The sequence below is a fragment of the Sinocyclocheilus anshuiensis genome, unplaced genomic scaffold, assembly GCF_001515605.1.
Source record: "Sinocyclocheilus anshuiensis isolate Anshui unplaced genomic scaffold, SAMN03320099.WGS_v1.1 scaffold213, whole genome shotgun sequence".
In the NCBI taxonomy this organism is placed as follows: domain Eukaryota; kingdom Metazoa; phylum Chordata; class Actinopteri; order Cypriniformes; family Cyprinidae; genus Sinocyclocheilus; species Sinocyclocheilus anshuiensis.
Window position 1 is genome coordinate 57576 of NW_015540860.1, and position 3854 is coordinate 61429.

The 3854-nt window shown below is 39.3% G+C and overlaps 1 protein-coding gene across 1 annotated transcript in view; it reads left to right on the plus strand.

Annotated features, from left to right (window-relative positions):
- Nucleotides 1-491: 491 nt before the first annotated feature.
- Nucleotides 492-3854, plus strand: part of ncor2 (nuclear receptor corepressor 2) — a 186402-nt gene continuing 183039 nt past the window's right edge. The window contains exon 1 of the mRNA XM_016485508.1: nucleotides 492-938. The gene's annotated coding sequence lies outside the window, so the exon portion shown is untranslated. The remainder of the gene's footprint in view (nucleotides 939-3854) is intronic.

Consider the following 3854-nt stretch of genomic DNA (forward strand, 5'->3'; position numbering starts at 1 on the left):
TGAAACTGTTTGGTTACCAACATTGTTCCACAGAAGAAAGGAAGTTATATAAGTTTGTATCGACATAAGTGTGAGTCAGGGCTGTCCTTAGCTGACGCGGGGCCCAGATCTATCTATCTATCTATCTATCTATCTATCTATCTATCTATCTGTCTGTCTGTCTGTCTGTCTGTCTGTGTGTCTGTTAGATGAGATGATAAAAATGAGCATTGCTTGTTTAAACACAATTGCTGCTTGCTACTTGTAACCCCCACACATTTTGTTCTTTAAATAACATTTTAAAATGTATTTTTTTATTTATTATTATTTCCTCTACATGACTTCCCTAGGAAATCACTTATTTAGTAAATCTTTAGTATATTTGTATTAGTATATCTTCATATTCTGTTCATATATCTTCTGACGAGTGGTGTGATTTGTACTGATTTACATAGCAGTGGGACCTATTTTCAAAAGGAGCGCACTGGCCCTTTAAGAGCTGAGAAACTGCACTTGACGTCCAGCGGACTCTTGCTTTGCCAGCAGCAGTCAGTCAGTCAGTCAGACACACACGGACTCAAGTCATCTCTGAACCGCAGAGATTCTCCTTCAGTCGCTTCTTGTATTTATAGCCGCCGCTGCGAAAAACGACTAAACAGAATGGCCACGAACTGCTCTTCTCGAATCACAGCCGTTCGGAGATAAGAGGGCGGAAACGCGAGTAAAACAGACGGGGGAGAAAGAAAAACAGACGAGGCCGAACCCATCGAGGGAGCGCGAGAGCAGTCTAGTTTCTCACGCGCGGCGCTCAAGTGGATTTGCGGCTCAAACCGACGAGGACGAAAACACGCCCGTAGCAAACCGTACATGTGGATTATTCGCGGACATTTCTTAATTTCCTTCTGCTCAGAAACTACATAAACGTCCGGTAGCGATAGACCTTCACCTTCCGCGGAGAGGTAAGTTACTACAAGACGTTTTGACCACGAGTCTGTCAGCCGTTTATCGGTTTTAGGGGTGCCGAGACTTCTCAGAGACGTTGTCGGAGTCACGGGGTTTGTCTGTGGCTAACGGCCATTATTCCTTCACTGAACCTCTGCTACATTGAATGAGCGTCTCCGAGCAAGGCGGAAATCAACCACTCCGTGAAGACTGGCCGGCTAGTTAGCATAGCTAGCGGTGTTTGTGATTTAAGGTTAGACGGAATGCCGTTAAATTATGCCCGGCATGTTACGTTATGTATTCGGTTAGCTTTCTAGCGTTATAAACAATGTTTTACAAAGCGCACTGCCTTCCGTTGAGCAATTTTTGGGGGGTCGGCTATTGAGCTAGCTGAGTTAGCTTGGTTTATGTGTTGTTATATTGTACCGAATGCTTGGCTAGTTCTGTAGTAACGCTGCCGGGCGCAAGCAACGGATGAGACGTATAGTTTCAGTCTGTTTTGGATGTGGTTCTTGGGTGTTAATCAGATTAGATCCGTGCTATTTAGAATTTCCTAGTCAACATCTCATTATTAAACGTGTCCAGATGAGGGAATCTTTACTCGTGCTGCAACATGGTCTTGGTTTAGAAAGAATAGAGCTGCATAATGATGCCACTCAAGGAGCTTTGATCAAAATCGTTTTGTCAGTTGGCTGTTTTTGTTGTACTAGTGACACTTTTAGGAAAATAAATAAATATAAAAATAACAATATATAAACACACACACGTGCATGTATATATTTAAGAAAAATGTTGTTTATATATTAAATATATTTATATAATATAAATATATACATTTAATATTATAAATTTATACATGTGAATACTTTCAATATATATACTGTATGTGTGTGTATTTGGGTCAAAGACGAAAAAGGGTTTAAGCATAAAAACAATAAGTGCAATACTGCTTTAAACCGTTGTTTTCCCCCAAAATTAATTAATGAATTAAAATGAATTAAAAGACTAATTACTTAAACCCCAAATACTAATTAGTTGTAATTTTACATTTTTAACATTTGCCACTATCCTAGGTTTGTTTAAATATTTTTCTCAGAAATTGGGACCACTCACTCACTGTCCCTCCCCCCCAGCCTCTCAAACGAGTATGCCCCCAGTATATAGATAACATTTAAGGGATAAAGACCAATAGTGCATGGGAATAGCTTTCACAGACTTCAACAGTGGTTTGTGAGCCCATATTTAGAGCTAGAGCTCATGTAGTGATGTACTGAAACTAGGGGTGTGCGATATTGACAAAAAATTATATCTCGATATTTTCATAAAACTTTGAATACTGATATCTGAAATGATTTAAAAAATGAAAAAAAAAAAAATTGAGCAAAAACAAGCAATATGGTGTCTAAAACGTAAGTCTCTTAATTAACTTATTGTTTATTGAAAAACGCAATTGTTCATGAAACACTCCACAAATCCCCACACTGCCTCACTGTTCCATTGTTTTTATGTGAATCGGAGACTGGTTTCCTTCATTGTACTGTAAATATCACTAGGAAAGCGTTTTTTTCACTTTTTCACATGTCGGGATTATTCACATGTCGTTTATAGTTGCGCCGCCTCTATTGCCGCGACTCCTGAAAAACTTTTTCCCTTCATTCATAGCTTGCTGATGATGAGGCTGGAACTACACTCCATCTCGGATGTTGTTATTAAGGGTCAATAAATCATAGTGGATACCAAATGCTTGTCAACAGCTGTTGATTTGCACATGAAAGGCAGTGGAATGTGAAAAATGGAGGCCACACAGCTAAAGTGTATTAGTGTAATTGGACATGGGCCAGCAGAGGGGCTTTTTCTCTTGAGCAGCATTCTTTCCCACTGTACATTAGAAGAGAACAAAGCACACTGTCATAAGTGGACCAGCGAGATGCCCGAACCCAAAACAGAACTGGCCTCAGACAACCTCTTTGCTCTGCAGGGCTGCCAGGACTCATGGCCAGAAAACAACAGATTTGTTTTGGACTCACATCAACTCCAGTTCCACCCCTCTGTGTTGTGTATTGAGTAATGATATTCTTTCTCGCTCTCCTCACTGCTCCATACAGATTGTTGATAAGCACTGAAAAGAAATGAGTTTGCCTTTTAAGCATTGTCTGCTGAAATGTGGAGCTAGTTTACCACTTTATCTCTGTCTGTTTTCAAAATGCTTTGCACAGAGTCTAATACACAGTGCACAGCAGTTTTGCAGCTGCAAGCTTTATTATAGCCGGCCTTTTCGATAATTCATGTCAGATGCCTTGTTTCTGCTTATATGAACTGCGGAACATGCCTCGAGTACTATTCAGGGACAAGATAAGGAGTTGATACACAGTAAAAAATGCAGTGTCAATTTAACACTTAAAGTGTCGATTTTAACACTACTAAAGATCATATATGGTCCCAATTAGGGCTGTGTATCACCAGCAAAGTCACGATACGATACGTATCGTGATACAGAGGCCACGATACGATACGTATCATGATACATGACTGCACTGAATTTCACCTCAGCAGAATTGAGAAAAACAGCTGTTTATTAAACACTGCTTACTATAGTGCCATTTCTAGCTATTGGCAGAGCAGGGAGTTGACCTCTGCATTATGAAGGGCCTCCATAACTGTACCACAGTACAATATAGGTAATGGCATATGTTTCATGTTTACATTGTGCACTCCCCACCAGGTACAGTATTCTGATTGTTTGCATCTTGTTTTTAAGCCCATAAATAATGTACTCGTTCTAATAAATTTATATTTTAATGTACTCATTCTAATATATTTAAAAAATCATTTACATTGCTGGTAGGTTATCATTGCACAAATTAACACACTCTCTATGATAAAAAAAAATTAATAGAAGAGTTCTAAACTAACGCGCTGTCTTCACTGTATCT